The sequence below is a fragment of the Ahaetulla prasina genome, chromosome 4 (assembly GCF_028640845.1).
Source record: "Ahaetulla prasina isolate Xishuangbanna chromosome 4, ASM2864084v1, whole genome shotgun sequence".
NCBI lineage: Eukaryota > Metazoa > Chordata > Lepidosauria > Squamata > Colubridae > Ahaetulla > Ahaetulla prasina.
This window is the reverse complement of record NC_080542.1, coordinates 99,193,031-99,213,249: the sequence shown is the minus strand read 5'-3', so window position 1 is coordinate 99,213,249 and position 20,219 is coordinate 99,193,031. Positions and strand designations below refer to the sequence as shown.

Here is a 20,219-nt window from a genome sequence, read left to right as displayed (position 1 = left end):
TCCAAAATTTAGATATTCCCAATCTTAGAGTCTTTTTTAATATTCTAAAGTCTTGGCTGTTCCTGCAGGCATTAAACTAGAATATTGAGTGAAATAATGTTAGGTATCTAGTGAATGCAATAGTAATATTGATTGGTGGCCTTAGCCACCAATCTATTTTATTTTGATATACATTGTTTTTAGGATGGATTTTGTTTGTATACCACCCAGAAATACTGTGAGTTGGGCAGTTATATATGTAAATTCCTTTCATGGATTACTGCCTTGTCATGGCGAAGGGGCTTGAGTAGCTCAATGAAGCTATGAGCTATGCTGTGCAGGGACACCCAAGACGGACAGGTCATAGCAGAGAGTTCTGATAAAACGTAATCCACTGGAGAAGGAAATGGCAACCCACTCCAGTATCTTTGCCATGAAAACCCCATGGACAGTACAAAAAGGAAAAAAGATGACACCAGAAGGTGTGCCCCTCAGATCGGAAGGTGTCCAATATGCTCCTGGGGAAGAGCGGAGGGCTAGTACTAGTAGCACCAGAAAGAATGAAGCGACTGGGCCAAAGCCGAAAGGACGCTCGGCTATGGATGTATCTGGTGGTGAAAGGAAAGTCTGATGCTGTAAAGATTTTTTCATCATAGGAACCTGGAATGTAAGATTCATGAATCAAGGCAAGCTGGATATGGTTAAACAAGAGATGACAAGACTGAACATCGACATCTTAGGAATCAGCGAACTAAAGTGGACAGGAATGGACGAATTTAATTCAGATGGCTATCAGGTATACTACTGTGGGCAAGAATCCCTCAGAAGAAATGGAGTGGCCTTCATAATTAATAAAAAAGTAGGAAAAGCAATACTGGGATACAATCCCCAAAATGACAGAATGATCTCAGTCCATATCCAAGGCAAACCATTCAATATCACAGTAGTTCCAGTCTATGTCCCAACCATTGGTGCTGAAGAAGATGAAATTGACCAGTTCTATGAAGCCCTACAGCACCTGATAGAATTAACACCAAAAAATGATGTCCTTATCATCATGGGAGATTGGAATGCTAAAGTAGGAAGCCAAAAGATAACCAGAATAACAGGCAAATATGGCCTTGGAGTACAAAATGAAGCAGGGCACAGGCTGATAGAATTCTGTCAAGACAATACGATGGTCATAGCAAACACTCTTTTCCAACAACCTAAGAGACGACTCTACACATGGGCATCACCAGATGGTCAACACAGAAATCAGATTAACTATGCGCTCTGCAGCCAAAGATGGAGAAGCTCTATACAGTCAGTAAAAACAAGACCAGGAGCTGACTGTGGCTCAGATCATGAGCTTCTTCTTGCAAAATTTAGGCTTAAACTAAAGAAAGTAGGGAAAAGCACCAGGCCACTCAGGTATGAACTAAATCATATCCCTGATGAATATACAGTAGAGGTGACAAATAGATTTAAAGAATTAGATCTGATAGACAGAGTGCCTGATGAACTATGGACGGAGGTTCGCAACATTGTACAAGAGGTAGCAACTAAAACCATTCCAAAGAAAAAGAAATGCAAGAAAGCAAAATGGCTGTCTGAGGAAGCTCTGCAAATAGCTGAGGAAAGAAAGGAAGCGAAAGGCAAGGGAGAAAGAGAAAGATACACCCAGTTGAATGCAGAATTCCAGAGAATAGCTAGAAGAGATAAGAATGCATTCTTAAATGAACAGTGCAAAGAAATAGAAGAAAACAATAGAATAGGGAGGACCAGAGATCTATTCAAGAAAATTGGAGATATGAAGGGAACGTTTCATGCAAAGATGGGCATGATAAAGGACCAAAATGGCAGGGACCTAACAGAGGCAGAAGAGATTAAGAAGAGGTGGCACAATTACACAGAAGAACTATACAAGAATGAGCTTAACATCCCTAATAACCACGATGGGGTGGTCACTGACCTTGAGCCAGACATCCTAGAATGTGAAGTCAAATGGGCCTTAGGAAATCTGACCAACAACAAAGCTAGTGGAGGAGACAGTATTCCAGCTGAGCTATTCAAAATCTTAAAAGACGACGCAGTAAAAGTGCTACACCAGCAAATTTGCCAGCAAATTTGGAAAACTCAACAATGGCCACAGGATTGGAAAAGGTCAGTTTACATTCCAATTCCAAAGAAAGGCAATGCCAAAGAATGTTCAAACTATCGCACCATTGCACTCATTTCACATGCTAGTAAGGTTATGCTTATAATCCTACAAGCTAGGCTCCAGCAGTATGTGGATCGAGAACTACCAGAAGTACAGGCAGGATTTCGTAGAGGCAGAGGAACTAGAGATCAAATTGCCAACATATGCTGGATCATGGAGAAAGCTAGGGAGTTCCAGAAAAACATCTACTTCTGCTTCATTGATTATGCTAAAGCCTTTGATTGTGTGGATCACAACAAATTGTGGCAAGTTCTTAAACAGATGGGAGTACCAGACCATCTTATTTGTCTCTTGAGAAACCTGTATGCGGGTCAAGAAGCCACAGTGAGAACTGGACACGGAACCACTGATTGGTTCAAAATTGGGAAAGGAGTCCGGCAAGGCTGTATACTATCACCCTGCCTATTTAACTTATATGCAGAACACATCATGAGAAAGGCGAGGCTAGATGAATCAAAAATTGGAATTAAGATTGCCGGAAGAAATATCACAACCTCAGATATGCAGATGATACCACTCTAATGGCAGAAAGTGAAGAGGAACTAAAGAGTCTCTTAATGCGGGTGAAGGAGGAGAGTGCAAAAGTTGGCTTGAAACTCAACATTAAGAAAACTAAAATCATGGCATCCGGCCCTCTCAATTCCTGGCAGATAGATGGTGAAGAAATGGAGGTAGTGACAGATTTTATTTTCCTGGGCTCCAAGATCACCGCAGATGGGGACTGCAGCCAAGAAATTAAAAGACACTTGCTCCTGGGGAGGAAAGCTATGGCAAATCTAGACAGCGTACTAAAAAGCAGAGACATCACCCTGCCAACAAAAGTGCGTATAGTTAAAGCTATGGTTTTCCCAGTTGCAATGTATGGCTGTGAAGGTTGGACCATAAGAAAGGCTGAACGCCAAAGAATTGAGGCCTTTGAATTCTGGTGCTGGAGAAGACTCCTACGAGTCCCTTGGACTGCAAGGCGAACAAACAAGTCAGTTCTAGAGGAGATCAACCCTGACTGCTCTTTAGAAGTCCAGATCCTGAAGATGAAACTGAAATACTTTGGCCACCTAATGAGAAAGAAGGACTCACTGGAGAAGAGCCTAATGCTGGGAAAGATTGAGGGCAAAAGAAGAAGGGGACGACAGAGAACGAGGTGGCTGGATGGAGTCACTGAAGCAGTAGGCATGCGTTTAAATGGACTCCAGAGGATGGTAGAGGACAGGAAGGCCTGGAGGAATGTTTTCCATGGGGTCGCGATGGGTCGGACATGACTTCGCAACTAACAACAACAACATATGTAAATTGAAAATATATAGTGTTGACAAATAGAAGTCAGAAAGAATAAGTTAAAAAGAATTAGCATTGCAAAATTGTGCAAATATTTCAAAGTTTACATCAAGCCACATAGTTGGGATACAGGATGAATTTGAAGACATTTCATTTGAAATGTAGGTGGATATGAATGTGCATTAAAAAAAATATGATTATACCTCCTGTCCCATCCCTGAACTTCGTATTATAATCAAACTCAGTTCCTGTGATCAAAATTTTAGTCATCATTTCTGTACAGTATATGTGCTCAACATTTCTATCCCATGTTTTAAAAGAAAAAAAAATCAACTGAAATGAGTTTTCATAGTGATCATTGGGCCACTTCAAGAAACAACTAGTTATGAAATGTGCATATATATGAAATTGCTTTCCACAATTAAAAGACAATATACCATACAGAATGATCTGTGCCCACTTCCAACTCAACCAATGATAGATTGCAGAAATAATTGCTCATGTGATTCTTCATTAAGTAAGATTAGTTTTATGTCTGTCCTTATTTCTCGCTACTCTCCAAACAAAAAAGATAGGCATTGCTTGCAGTTACAGCTACAATTTTCTTTAATTATATAAGGGGAGGACTGTAATTTGAATTGTAACATAGGTTTCTTCTTTTTGTCTATAGGCATATATCAAGATGAACTTCTTTCATAGTTTCATACACCTGCCTCTTTCAATTTTGTTGAATTACATGTGAATGATCTGGTTTAGGCATCGCTGTCGAAGATTATCTCATAACTATTAAAAGTAGTTATACAAGGTTGAGATACAAGGTAAGAAATAGTGCCTCTGATTTTAGGTTAAGTTTTAATATTACTAAAGTCCTCTCTCATGATTGTAAATTTCTTCACCATATCTTCACCATATGCCTTTGTTTCCTTACTTAAACATGTAAATGTATTATTTTTTTTCCAACATTGCAAAATCTCATTATGATAAAGTGTGATCAAGATGGTGAAACAACATGGAGATGTCTACATATAATCCAAAAGTGTTTTATAACCAAAGAACCAATCATTAGATTCCCAGTGAAGATGGGAGCTGAACATTTTTCAAAGGAATTGTAATTTGGTTTATCATTTTATACCAGACTATAAGTAGTAGAGTGACCACATGGGATTCCATGATTTTTAAAATTCACAAGAGGCATTTTAGACACTGCCATGTGAACATTTTTTCTATTCCCAAATCCCACAAAAGCAATTTGTCAGATGAAAGATATTCTACAATCATTTTCCCATCTGCCAGTTTATATACACTAAAAACAAGGAACGAAAATAATCCTGCTGATTTCAAGCCACCTCAACAAATCTCACTCCTATTTCATACCGATGGGCAATGAATACTTCTGCTTTCTCCATCCTACAGTTCCCTTTATATGTCTGGCTGTATGGGAAAAAATCAGTTCCTATGAAGAAGGAGAAAGCGAAAATCTCTCAAATCATCTTTCCCTTTGAAATACTTGCTAGCATGGCTGCAACCTAGCAACTGGAAAATTGAAAAAAGGTAAATGTTTCTGCAAGAAAATTGCCTTTCCACAAGCTCCCCACAATTACACTTGTAAAAAATCAAGCTAATAGTTCACATCTTATTCACTGATCCAGTATGGTCCAGAGCTATCCTGGAATAGTACAAATATGACATATAGGTGGTGTTAGACAGGTAAAGTGTGAAAATAAAAACAAGCACAAAAGTTTTGCCATCTTTTCCATTTGATTTGGCCTCCCTTAAAGGCAATATTTTATCTATTCCATTTAGACACATATATTAGTAATTTTGTCAGCTATCTCATTAGGATGCCCAGTAAATTAGATAAACATTGAATATTAACTAAATTAATACATTATAAAATGGACTTTATTTATTTTCTTATCTTCATTTTGCTAGAGAACCAAGGAAAGATGGAAATAAGCTAATCTGAAACTGATAGAACACTTTATCCACACACACACCCCCGTTGCTTAGCAGCTTACTGAACTTTTTAGTCTCCCATATTGCAAATAAAAAGAGTGCTTTAAAATTGCATTTTTTCTTCTGAAAACACCTTTAAAAAGACTCCATTACTTTAAATGATTTAGATAATTGTGTTCAATGGTAGCCATTATTTAAAAATATAATTAGTTGCTGAACTCAGGGAGGGAAACATTTTGCAGGTGTTTCTCATTATTTGCTGTGCATACAAAATACCTGCATAAATTACCTTGATGCCAGTGCAGAGAAGAGACAATGAAGCATTAGCCGAGAAAGAAAAACAGGGTTGACCCACAATCTGGCATGGTTGCATGGCTGAAGCATGCTTTGCTTTAGATCTTTAGATCCACATTTGAAATAATATCTAAGATTGAAGATGGGAGGTAACACCTGCAGTACGGCTGATCATACAGCATGAGTCTACTGTGGCAGTATTAATAATGCACACAATCATGCACATTCACAAACTCTGCAGTAACATCCCAGCATGTGTCTATAAATCTCTTTCTGTCACTTGGGAAATTATCAGCATTGATAGAATAGATTGTTTTCTAGATGTCATTTAAATAATGTTTCATAGGATGATTTTTTCCTTTTCACTATAAAGCCAAGTCTTTGATTTATTTTCATACTGACTGGAATTCTACAATAACCAACAAATAAATAGAAATATGTAGAGATAAACCTAACAGAACTCAAAATCAGGGTGTTGGAATACACAAGTCGTATTGAAAGGCCTCATAAATTGGTGCTAGCTACACTATGCAGACTGGATTAAGAAATGCTATGCAAGAAGACTACAACTACTTCTATTGAGACTGGTTATATTATAAGAATATTCCAAGTCTAATTATATTGTACATTATCTTCCTAATACTTATATATCAGTGAATTAGGGAGATGTATCTATGAGTTGCTTCTGAATATTATTTATTATGGATTTAAACTATATCAAACCCCTCATATCCAGGAAATGGATTTTCTATATTTCTAAGTTGTCTCTATTATAAGCTAATAAGATCATTACTCATCACTGCAACATTAGTACAGCTAATAGTGTGCAGCCCTATGATTTATTTATTTACCTACTTATTTACTAGCTTTATTTATTTATTTATTTGTGGATTTTTTGGTCCCCTACCTCATATAATGACTATAGGTGGCTGACTGCAATTCATAAATACCATAGTTAAAATCAAATTACTTTTCCTCTAAGTGACTGACCAATCATTCTCATGGCTCAACCCTACCCCAGCCCAATGATTCGGGAAGAGTCATGCTAAAAAGCTAGGGATCCCTCAGGTCTCAAATGAGAGGCTGAGACCTTACCTTCACATTATTTTTGAATCCTTGTATCCTGTGATTAACCTGCATTTTTCTATTAACACCTGGAAGAGAGACTGCTTCAACAAGCTAGCTCTTCCTATTTTACTGGTACAAGCTGTGAGATAACAAATTTCCAGCTGTAACCCCAATCAGATAAATTATTTTCCTCTTTTGTCATAGCAGGTGCCAAGCATCTGCTAGAGCTAGACACTTAATGTGTGTTCATATCTAATCTTAAAAGGGAACATTTGTAGCTCAGGTTTGAACTGTGGAATCCTTAATGTTTTTTGACTTTTGTTTTCTTGCAGATGTTTCATTACCCAACTAGGTAATATGGCCATCAGTGCATTGCGAGGCTTCCACATATCTAACCTTCCTTTCTTGATGCCTAAATAGAACAGCTTTGGGATGGAGGGGGAAGTGAAGTTGCAGGGCTATAAAACTTGCCCAATGAAAGCAACCTTTTTGTCAGTCAAATTCCAAAGACCACTTTTACCATACTGGCTCACCATTACTGATCTAGGAGAGTCTCCTGATGCTGAATGTAATTAAGAGGGACAATGCAAATAAACATTATGCTATTTTTTCAGTCCTGGAATTTCCTTTCGTGTTCTTCTGCTTTTGTAACCATACTCCAAGGTTTAAATTAGCCAGTAACACAAGCATGTTGTCTGTTCATGAAACTTGTGGTGCTTACTTTTAATAAGTAAAATGACTTTGAAAGATTACAAACCTTTCATCAAGTGTTAATCTTCAGTAATAATGGGCCCATCCTTCACAGTTACAAAGCTGAGGATAAGCCTGTGAACACAAGGAGTCTGGAAACTGTTATAGAAAGAATGCTAACTCTAAGTAAATTCCATAAGAATATCTGAGCCGTAGGGGGAAAGCAAACATGGGTGACAGGTGCAATGTAAAAATATTTTTTTTAAAAAAACCTTATCTACTGGTTTTAAAGATTCATACTGGAAATGTTCTTTCTGAAGATAGCCTGAAGGAACCACAGAAAAGCTAGCAAAGAACTCAGGGGCTTGGGATAAGAAAATTGGCAAGCAAAGCCACAAATCTTTTAGGGGAAGATTTATTTATTTATTTATTTATTTATTTATTTATTTGATTTTTATACCGCCCTTCTCCCGAAGGACTCAGGGCGGTGTACAGGAGATGATCACCTGTTCTACATTAGGAATAAGGTTAGGAGTCATTGTGGATCCAACCTGCTTTACAAAGTAATAAATAATAACAGCAGCAAAAAACCCATATGGGTATATTGAAAGAACAAATTTAAATTGTAAACTCTTTCTCCTAAAGAAAATTATTTTTCCTTAAAAGAAGAAAAGCAGATGAAACAGCCCATAAATGGGGGCACAGCTGTATGGCATTGGGGAAGACATAAAGAACTATCACATAGAAGACTTATTCTTTGCAGATGTACTACCACAGAAACAAGGTCAGAAGCAGAATTAATTCTGAAGTTCATAAAAGAAAACCTCTGGATGAATTCCAAAATAGAAACAAAATAATGCAGAACAATCCAGGCAAGTCAATGAAATCACACTGAAAACCATAGATTACAGAACACACAAGAAGGTACAAGAATGTGCTTCTGGTATAGATAGGAGGCCACTTGAAGAAAGACTGTTCCATTTGAAATCAGGACAAAAAATGATCTTCACAACATGATGTGAATCTATATAACAAAGAAAAGATTTACCTGAAAGAGAAGCAGCCTCATTGCAGAAGAAATTGTTTTTTAATGGCCACATTTTTTTTATTTTGTCACAACAGTATATGCAAATATTGTCATAAAAAACAACAACACATCATATCAACACATATATAGGCTAGAATATGTATAAAATATAAAATATAGGCTAAAATATGTATATACATATAAGCAAAAGTATTAATTTGATATAATGAAAGGGAACAATAGGACAGGAACGGTAGGCACTTTGTGCTCTTATGCACGCCCCTTATAGTCCTCTTAGGAATGGGGTGAGGTCAATAGTAGACAGTTTTTGGTTGAAGATTTTGGGATTTTGAGAAGAGACCACAGAGTCAGGTAGTGAGTTCCAAGTGTTAACAACTCTGTTACAGAAGTCATATTTTCTGCAGTCAAGTTTGAAGCGGTTAACATTAAGTTTGAATCTATTGTTTGCTCTTGTATTATTGCAGTTGAAGCTGAAATAGTCTTTAACAGGAAGGAAATTGCAATAGATGATTTTGTGTGTTAAACACAGGTCTTGTCGGAGTCGGCGGAGTTCTAAGTTTTCTAATCCTAGGATTTTGAGTCTGGTGGTGTAAGGTATTTTGTTTTTTTTCAGAGGAGTGGAGAACTCTTCTTGTAAAATATTTCTGGACGCGTTCAATTGTATTAATGTCTGAGATGTGGTATGGGTTCCAGACAGGTGAGCTGACATTACTGACTATTCCAATGAAATATATTCTGTAGATTATTTGGTAGGTTCCCAGTCTGCAGAATATGGTCCCATCTGTTAATCACTGGCCAAGCAAAGTCCTCACATTCAATTAAAGGAAGATAAGTACACAAATTATAATGGAAGAGAAATCTGGGCCAGCATAATGGTTAATGATCTTGTCTTATTCACACTTAGGAAAGCTACAAGTAAACTTCACTATGCATAACCAACCTAATACCTGCATTTATTTGGGGGTCAAATATCTGGGTCATGGATATATAGAAAACATAAGGCAGTTGCACATCAGGTGCAATGCATCTGAAAGAAAAACTCAAAGAAAAGCTGTTTTGAAGACAAGCCAGGCTAGTGCTTCCAAACTATGGGACTTCATATTGTTGGAAGAAAATCCTGGGTTCAAATCTAGCTGGGTCCATGGAACATAAAGGACAAGTCACTGGGAACAGAGGTAGTTAATTTTGATAGCACAATGTGAAGTACAGCATCAAAAAATAGTCTATATCAATTGAAAGGGCAGTAATATTTATAAAAACAAAGGGCTTTGATTGTGAGGTGCATATTCATATTGATTGAAGAGTTGTTGCTTTGAAGTTGTGTGAAGTTCAAGAGAAAAGTCATTCCTTCCCCTGCAGGATGTGTTGATCTTTTTAAAGTGTGTAAATCTTTTCTTTGTGGAATTGTTATGGGAGGAGGGTGTCTGGCATTAGAGATCTGGCATGGGAGTGCAGTATTGTAATTTAGGAGGTTTCCATCTTGTGATTTAGGGGATCTTGCTTTTTGATTGATTTGCTGGTATTGGCTGGCTGTGCTTTGTCAATTTCAGCTATAAAAGGCTTTAAGTGGTTTTTATAACCTTGCATCTGGGTCAGAGGAGGCTTTTACCTGAAGAATGTGAAAAAGGGGCAGTTTGATATGTGGCTTGGCTTGCAAGATGTCATACAGGTTTTTTCTTTCCAAAAATACCCTTGATTATATACTGTCCAATGAAGATAAAATATCTAAAACAATATACCGTATATACTCGAATATAAGCCGATCCGAGTATAAGCCGAGGTCCCCAATTTTACCCCAAAAACTGGGGTAAACTGGGGACTCGAGTATAAGCCGAGGGTGGGAAATGAGGCACCTACCGGTTGAAACCCTCCTCCTCAGCTGAGAAGGCTGGCTCTCCGCCCGCCCTCTCACTGCACCGGCAGGGCTTCAGTCCGCAAAATGTGAAAAAAGAAAAACTCGAGTATAAGCCGTATATACTCGAGTATAAGCCGAGGGCTTAAAAAAAACTTGAGTATAAGCCGTATAGACCCGAGTATAAGCCGAGGGGACGTTTTTCAGCACAAAAAATGTGCTGAAAAACTCGGCTTATACTCGAGTATATACGGTAGATGTATTGTGATCTTCATAGATGACATAGATGACTTTTCAAGATACATTGTAATCTATTTTAGGAAAAAATGAGGAAGAAATATTGAACAAGAAGCAAAACTACATGGACATGTCAAATAATAGATTTCAGTGACAATTTATTATTACAGTCTTAGACCAGAGAACAGAACAAATAACTCAGTATATAAACAATTAAAAATTCTAATATAAAATAATAAATAACAATTAAGATCTTTAATAAAATCCAGTCTGTCAATTATACCTGGTCGGATAGCTGCAATCCATAACTTGTGTGGCCCGTTGTAGGTTCAACAGTAAAAGGGAAATGACTAAGCAGTGCAAAAGGTTTGCCACAATTGTTATATAACATAACTATTGTGGATTAGACACGTGTTTGGAACGAATCCCCAGTGCTGCTGCACAGAATCTGGCCACCTGCACTGTAGTTATGGACTGTTCATCCTTAAGCAGCCACTGAAGATAGGTAGTGTTGGAACGGCCAGGATACCTAAGCAGTTATTGGCAGAATATGTTTTTTCCTAATCTCCGTATAAAAGGAACAACTAAGGAGCATTTGACCTACAGTCTCCACCTCTCCTGAGCCGCAAGGACAGAGTCTTTCTGTCAATCGTATCCTTTTTTACTTTTTTTTAAATTTTTATTTCTTTTGTCACAACAGTATACACAAACAATTGTCATAGATAAAACAACCTGACTTGAAGAAAATATATAAGTAAAAAAATATGCATCAACTATATTAATTTGATATAATGAAGGGAACAATAGGACAGGAACGGTAGGCACTATTGTGCTCTTATGCACGCCCCTTATAGTCCTCTCAGGAATGGGGTGAGGTCAATAGTAGACAGTTTTTGGTTGAAGATTTTGGGGTTTTGAGTAGAGACTATGGAGTCAGGTAATGAGTTCCAAGCATTAACAACTCTGTTACAGAAGTCATATTTTCTGCAATCAAGTTTGAAGCGGTTGACATTTAGCTTGAATCTATTTTTTGCTCTTGTAATATTGCGATTGAAGCTGAAGTAGTCTTTTATAGGAAGGATATTGCAATAGATGATTTTGCCATACAGGACAGCCAATATAATATAATATAATATAATATAATATAATATAATATAATATAATATAATAATATAATATAATATAATATAATATAATATAATATAATATAATATAATATAATATAATATAATATAATATAATATAATATAATATAATATAATATAATATAATATAATATAATATAATATAATATAATATAATATAATATAATATAATATAATATAATATAATATAATATAATATAATATAATATAATATAATAATACAAGGACAGCCAATGGAAGCGTATGGCACCGTGCAAGTGCAAATTGTTGCTGATTCCAACTGACTAAGATAGCTGGCAGGAGCAACAACACATCTGGAGCCAGAAACAGTGTAGCTTTTCCTAAGTCCGCCTGCCTCTTTTTTTTTTATTAAAAAGTTTTACAAAGTTTTTGCAAATTCTCCCTCCACCCCTCCCTCCACCTCTCCCCCTCCCCCTCCCCCCTTTCCCCAATCCCCCCCTCGGACTTCCCGGAGCAAAATACAGGGTATAACATTTAACAATCATAAACTAGACTACACTAACTATCCATAGGCTCCCCTCCCTCCCTTGGAACTTTAACTCCCTTTTTATATATAAAAAAAGAACACAAGTACAATTCTTACATTCTATTCATTCATAAGCTATTTGATACCTCTTAGTCTGATAGTTATTTTGAATATAATCAATCCATCTTCTCCATTCCAATATGTATCTTTCTTGTGAATAGTCTTTCAAATATGCTGAAATTTTTATTTATTTATTTTTATTTTTGTCACAACATTATATACAAGAACATATATTGAAAGGAAACAATAGGACAGGAACGGTAGGCACTTTTGTGCACTTATGCATGCCCCTTATAGTCTTCTTAGGAATGGGGTGAGGTCAATGGTAGACAGTCTTTGGTTAAAGCTTTTGGGAGTTGGAGAAGAGACCACAGAGTCAGGTAGTGTATTCCAAGCATTAACAACTCTGTTACAAAAGTCATATTTTCTGCAATCAAGATTGAAGCAGTTAACATTAAGTATGAATCTATTGTTTGCTCTTGTATTATTGCTATTGAAGCTGAAGTAGTCTTTAACTATAATATTGACAATAACAATAACTTGAGATATGGTCACAGAGATCATTTATGTAAAGTATGAAGAGCGTTGGTCCAAGAACGCTGCCTTGAGGAACGCCACTCTTGACAGGGACAGGATTTGATAGAGCTTTGCCAATTTTGACCACTTGTTGTCTGTTTGACAGGAAAGCAGTTATCCAGTTATGAAGAGGTCCAGAAATGCCATAGGATTTTAATTTTAGGAGAAGTTTATCATGTACTACTGAGTCAAAAGCTCTGCAGAAGTCTATGTAGATTGCATCTATTGCTTTTCCTTGATCAGGATTAGTAGTCCATATGTTTTTGCAGTGGAGAAGTTGTAAGTTACATGATAATTTTTTTCTGAAACCAAATTGTTTGTTAGAGAGTAGGTTGTTTGTTTCTAGGTGGAGGGTAATGGATTGGTTGATGATAGATTCCATTACTTTGCAGGTGACGCAGCATAGAGAGATTGGTCTGTAATTTTCAACTAGGCTGGGATCTCCTTTTTTGAAAATAGGGATGACTGTGGCTAGAGACCAAAGTTTGGGAAGGGAACCAGTCATGAAAGCTTTATCAAAGATTATGCTTAGGGGTTCTGCTATATTAGTGGAAAGTTTTTTTTAAGAAGTATGCATATAGTCCATAAAGCCTAATAGATAAAGATGGTTTCAGTTTGCGAAGAGCTTTTTCAACATAATCTTCTGTGAAGTCTATATGAGTTAAGTTGTTGTAATCATTGTTAGTACAATTGGGGAATGTCGGATACATGCCATCACTATTAACAAAGACTGAGCCAAAAAATGTGTTAAAGAGGTTTGCTTTAACTGTTTCATCGTTACATTCATTGCCGTTAGATTCTTTTAGTGGTGGGATGGATCTTGATTCTTTAAGTTTATTGTTAACAAAATTATAAAAGAACGATTGGAATTTGTGCGCAGAAGATCTTCTTCTTGCTTTGTGTGGTAAATGGTGGATTCAGTTTTTATTTGGTTGCAAATATTTCTGTAGCGGTTTTTGAAGTTTGATACATGGCCTTTTTTGTTTCTTCTCCAGAAGGATTTTTTTTGGATTGAAGCTTCTTTATTGATATGGGTAATTTGTTTTTTTTTTATTTTGGTGGTAATTTGTGGTACGTATTGTTTGATGATTCTATTGATTTCAAGTAGGAAAACTCTGTAGTGGTCTTCAGCAGAGATACAGGTTGAGAATGGATTTTGCCAGTCAAGATTTGAGAGGTCGTTGTTTATAAGGTCATAGTTGGCTTTTTTGAAATTGTAGTTAGGAGTACTATTATTATGACGATTTATGTGAGGGCGTATATTGAGACAAAAGTCTATCATGCAGTGGTCACTGTTGGAAAAGGGTTCTTTTATTTGTAGTCCATAAATTGAGTTTGTGTTATTGCAAAAGATGAGGTCAAGGCAGTTGTTGAGTCTTGTATTGTTAGTTACTAGTTGTTCAAGACCTAGGTCGGTAACTGCATTGTATAGTGTAGTATGGATAGATTCAGTTGTACATTCATTTGTTATCCAGTTAATAAAAGGTAGATTTAGGTCACCCAGGAAGATGAGAGATTATGGACAAGAGGTAGCCCATGTTAGCAGTGTGGTTAACTTATTTGCTTGATCAATGTCGTAGTCAGGTGCTCTGTAGCATAGTAAGAATCGAAGTGTGGTGTAAATGGACAGGTCGCATACAATAGTTTCAGGAAGAGAAAGTTTATGTATACTTGAATATTTTTTAGGTTCAGTGATTTTTTGTAAAAGATAGCCACTCTACCGCCTATGCAATTTTCACAATCTGATCGAAAAACTTGATATTCTTTGTTTGAAATAATGGAGTTAGGGAGGGATGAGTTTAGCCATGTTTCACAAACAAATATAATATCAAATGTACCATTGTTTAACAATAGGATAAATTCAGATAATTTGTTTACAATACTTCTTGCATTTATTAATTTACATTTGAGACCTGCAGTGTTTGGTGTAGAAGAGGTAAGGGGCATGCATACCTAGTTTTGATTGATAGTTGATTGAGGTTTATGAACAACAGGTGGTTGAAGGAAGGTTGGTTTTTCATTGAGTGGTTGTTCATTGGATGATTGGAGGTTTTGTACGGGTGGTAGGGTGTTAGTTGGTTGTTCGACAGTTGATTGAACGGGTGGTTGGTGTTTCGATTGACAGATGGATGGATGCCTTGATTGATGGATTGTTAGATGTTTTGATTTGCCATCTCTGCTAAATTTGCTACTTTTAATGTCCATTCATCAATAGCAGGCAATTGTTCCTTCTTCCAGTATTGTGCTACCAATAGTCTAGCTGCTGATATTAAATTTAAAATCAGTTTACTCTCTATTACCATACAATCTGTAATTATACCCAGTAAAAACAACTGCAGAGTAAACAGTCCGCCTGCCTCTTGATGTCCTCCACCCTTTGTCACACGTTTTGTCTTGCTAGGTCGTAGTCTATCTTGAATATTAAAGCTGTGGAAGCCTAGTTTGGCAATGTTAGACTCGACACCTTTGATCCATGATGAAGAGAAATTGTCTTGGAGGATTAATGGAGCAATACCTTGCAGAAAGAAGTTAAGCTTTAGCCAGAGGTTTAAGGATGCTATACGGATTCTTCCTTCGACTTTTGGCAATCCTGTCTCCAGGTACAGAAATGCATTTGAGACACAAAGTGACCTCTGGAGAATTGATCTAATGGTGTAAAACATAAAGCTGACAGTCGAAACAAGGTCCCATAAAGAAGCTGTGTTAGTGACTTGGCCAGAAAAAGCTTAATTGCAGCAGGGACATAATATCCTCCCTTTGTGCAGAAAATTTAAGAATGGTGCTCACTGATCTTTGGCCCAAGGCACCTGCATATTCTCCATGTGCTTTTCTAGAACCATTGGCCTGAATGACCACCTCCAGTTATTTGAAGGTGGTTACCTGCTCTATTTTGTGGCCATTTAGATATTATGGCCTTTTTGCAAATGCCATGAACTTTGTTTTCTCAGAATTTATGTCCAGTTTATTGTATTTACAAGGGTTCGCAAGGCTCTTTTAAGGCCTACTGGTGTCCTGGAGAGGATCACAGTGTCATCTGCATAGAGCAGGAGGCCGATGCTTCAGTCACCTGTTTTTTTGGGGGGAGATGATTTGGTTTGTTTAGCCATTTTAACAAGTTGTTTATGTAAAAGTCAAAAAGCAGGGGGGGGGCAAAATGCACCCCTGTTTAACCTCATTTTTGAGTTTTAACTGACTTCGAGAGGGACCCTTGTATATTACACCTCACCTTGAGGGATGTTTTAGTATGTAGGGCATGTAATAGAGGGATGTGGTCAATTGAGGCGGCTTCCAGCTTCTTCCATGGCTTAGTCCTGGTAACCATATCAAAGGCTGCCTTGAGATCTATAAAACAGGCATATAATGATACAGGTCTATTTGATATATATTTTTCAATCAAATGATGAAGAACTAAACACTGATCTGTGGTATCTCTCCCCTCTCTAAACTGGGCTTGCTCTTCAGTGATCAAATTCAAAGATCTAGCTATTCCTTCAGTTTATCTTGGAGGTGTTTGGCATAGGGCCGTGAAAATATTTACAGACCCCTCGCATCCTGGATATAAACTGTTTCAACTCCTACCCTCAAAACGACGCTATAGAGCACTGCACACCAGAACAACTAGACACAAAAACAGTTTTTTCCCGAAGGCCATCACTCTGCTAAACAAATAATTCCATCAACACTGTCAAACTATTTACTGAATCTGCACTACTATTAATCTTCTCATAGTTCCCATCACCAATTTCTTTCCACTTATGACTGTATGATTGTAACTTGTTGCTGGCAATCCTTATGATTTATATTGATATACTGACCATCAATTGTGTTGTAAATGTTGTACCTTGATGAACGTATCTTTTCTTTTATGTACACTGAGAGCATATGCACGAAGACAAATTCCTGGTGTGTCCAATCACACTTGGCCAATAAAAATTCTATTCTATTCTATTCTATTCTATTCTGTTCTATAGTTTGCTGATTATGTTTAGCAAATGTATTGGTCTGTAATTAGCAGGGTCATTTCTCTTTCCCTTTTTAAAAATTGGGACAATTGCCAAGCCCCAATCTTCTGGGATATAGCCAGTGGAATCAATATAAGTGAATAGCACCACCAGAACTGGTATCCACCACTCCAAATTGTTCTTTAGTAATTCAGCAGTAATGAAGTCAGCTCCTGTGACCTTCCCAGTCCTGAATTGGCCAATGAGCAATTTGATTTTAGACTCTGAAACCGGGTGCCATTCAGGTAACTCCTTTATTGTATACCATATACTCTTGCTGGAGGGGTCTTCATACATTCTCCGAAAATGAAATTCCCAGGTTGTAGGAGGTATATGGGTAATGGGGTATGAATTCTGTCAAAATGACTAGCTATTAGACTCCAGAATAGAAAGTTCTTTTGCTTTGCTGCCACAATAAGCTGTTCCCAGCAGGAACTTGTGTCATGTCTCTTCTTAAGAACAATCAGTTGCTTAAATTGTTTTTTTGAGAGTAATAAGATATTTAAGACTTGTTTTATTACCATTCCCAGTCTCGCTTTTGTACATCTTATAAGCCAAGGTGAAAGCTTTCTTGGCCTCCACACAATCCTTGTCAAACCATGGTTTGGAGGTGATACAGGGCCTCTTAGCTGAAAAGTCATGTACTAGTTTATTAAGCTAGTTTTTAAGGTTGTAGCTTATTAACTATGTTTTTATATAGTTCTAATAAATCTTAAAGGTAAAAGTAAAAGTAAAGGTAAAAGCGCTGCCATGTAACAGGGTGAGCTCCAGTTACTTGTCCCAGCTTCTGCCAACCTAGCAGTTTCAAAAGCATGTAAAAATGCAAGTAGAAAAAATAGGGACCACCTTTGGTGGGAAGGTAACAGCGTTCCGTGCACCTTTGGTGTTGGGTCATGCCGGCCAAATGATCACGGAGACGTCTTCGGACAGCGCTGGCTGTTCGGCTTTGAAACAGAGATGAGCACCGCCCCCTAGAGTCAGGAACAACTGGCATGTATGTGTGAGGGGAACCTTTACCTTTACCTAGTAAATCTTGGGAAGGGTTGGCTGTAATAAAGGCTGAGTGAAGTTTTTGAGATTGTCCTCTGATAGAGCTCTCCTCACCTGTTAGTCAAGTTGCTGGGACCATTTGACCCTACATCTTGTTGGGCCTGCTGGAAAAATTGCTTCATGTATATATACAAAGGTAGATGATTGCTTTCCAGGTAAGGTAGGACTTCAACATTTTCTACTGTAATGTAAAAAGTAATGTAATAAGTCCATAAAAGTTAGGATATAATCAATGGTACTAGTTTTGGACCCTCTCATAAATGTAATCCCACCAGGATAGTCGCCAGCCCAAGAGACATTGGATATAAAAAGATTGAGTTTATTAGCCATCTTTGCAAGACAGATGCCAGTGAAATTTGCTCTCTTGTCTTTAGAAAGTCATGTGAGGGAGGAACTGGTTCTTATGGGAACCTCCGATGGTGGATGGATAATGATGATATTTCATATATCATATGTATCTGGTATCAATCTAGCATTGAAGTCTCACCCTAATAAGATCCTGGCTTTTGGATGGTCCATGTGGAGTTTACTAATATAGCGTTCCAACTCCATTCATACTGCTGGGATTTCAGCTTTTCTTAACTATGGCAGAAAATAAACATTAATTATTAAGAGCAGGACTGGGTCCATCTTGAAGAAAAGGGCCATAACCATATGTTTTATGACGCAATAAGAGTGGGCTCTGCTCTCAAGTTCATAGAAATGAAAATACCTAGCCCTCCCTTCAGTCTTCCTGGGCCTCTGCCTGGCGTTCCTTCTAGTTTATATGAGTGATAGACATTTACCAGAAGGTCATCCATGGTTCAAATCTCTTGCACCAAAATGATATCCTTATCTATCAAAGGATCAGGGTAATTTAGGCCTCTAAAATCGTACCACCCAGCTACATTCCATGACATAATACTTAAGGTGTTTTTCTTGCACTGGTCCTCATAATGTCAGTACCGGGCACTTGTTGAAAGATAATTATGCTGGGTACTGTTGATTCCAAGAGCTAGATATTGTTTGTTAGTTGATATGTTTAACCCAGAATTTGGCATATTTTGCAAGTCTAAGGGGACAACATACTCAACATCAAGGGTAGCCTCTTCATTTGTGTGGGGGACTGAGGCATGCTTCTGTCTCTGATCACCAGCTGGTGGCTGGATCCGAGCATCTTCACCTTTAGCAATTGTCCCAGCAAAATCCATGTCCAAAACCCATGTAGATTTATGTCCATTTTTGGAGGGACGTAGCTGAGGATTCATTTTGTGGGAAGATGTTGAGGGAACTTCTGTCTCAAATGAAGGTGGAAGCTGGATTATATTCTTAGTATTTGTCGGTTTAGGGGGCACTGTGAGATGAAGCCCTTTGTCTTTCAGCTGTTTCTCAGAGTCTGGGTCAGTCAGTGCAGTTACCCCACTGTCAGGCTATGTGACACTACTTTTTTTTTACTATTGAGGTAAAGGCAGATAGTTGGTTAAATATATTGTCACAAGGTTGAGCGATTGGTGGAGCCAAATTAAATAGAGGCTTTGCTGTAGATTGAGTTGTTGTCAGAGCTTCTTTTAGATCATCCATCTTTGAATAATATTAACTTGGTCAGGTTCGCAATGTACTGGATAGGTCAATCAGCATTTCTTCTGGCACATCCTCAGCAGTTTGTATATCACTCCTTTGCCTTCTCAGGATCAATTCAGCTGCAGGGGAAACTGATATGCCACCATACTCTCTACAACCTTCGCCATGCGGGTTGGAGACCGGACGATAATTACCTAAAACAGCGGGTCAGGAAGGCTTCTTGAGGAGGGCCTCACCACCGCCTCTTTCAAGGCGGCGGAAGACTCCTCCAACAAAGAAGCACTCGTAATCCCTGGAGCCAGCCTCGTGTCACCTCCTGAGTGGCCAGCACCAGCCAGGAGGGGCACGGGTCCAATAAACACGTGGTGGCATTCAATCTACCCAGCAACCTGTCCATGTCCTCGGAGTCACAGGGTCAAACTCATCCCAGACAACATCACCAAGACCGCCTCAGATGCCCCGTCCGAATCGCCACAATTTTGGTCCAGGCCGTCCCTAAGCTGAACGATTTTATCGTATAGATAACCGTTAAACTCCTCAGCACGTCCCTGCAACGGGTCATCCGCTCCCCTGGTGAAGGAGGGAGCGGGTCACCAAACAGGGCAGCTGGGCGGTTATCTGCCGGCGCAATGAGGGAGGAGGCGAGCAATGCCTCGCTTCCCTCAGTGCCACTAGGTAGGTCCTAGTATAGAATCTAACTAGTGTCCGATCAGCCTCTGAGTGGCTGGACCTCCAGGA

The 20,219-nt window shown here is 38.1% G+C and overlaps 1 protein-coding gene across 1 annotated transcript in view; it reads left to right on the top strand.

The window, feature by feature from the left end:
• KCNH8 (potassium voltage-gated channel subfamily H member 8) overlaps positions 1-20,219 on the top strand; it is a 397,775-nt gene that overhangs the window by 91,299 nt on the left and 286,257 nt on the right. Inside the window, exons 3-4 of the mRNA XM_058182729.1 lie at positions 4,128-4,275; positions 4,871-5,008. The gene's annotated coding sequence lies outside the window, so the exon portion shown is untranslated. The remainder of the gene's footprint in view (positions 1-4,127; positions 4,276-4,870; positions 5,009-20,219) is intronic.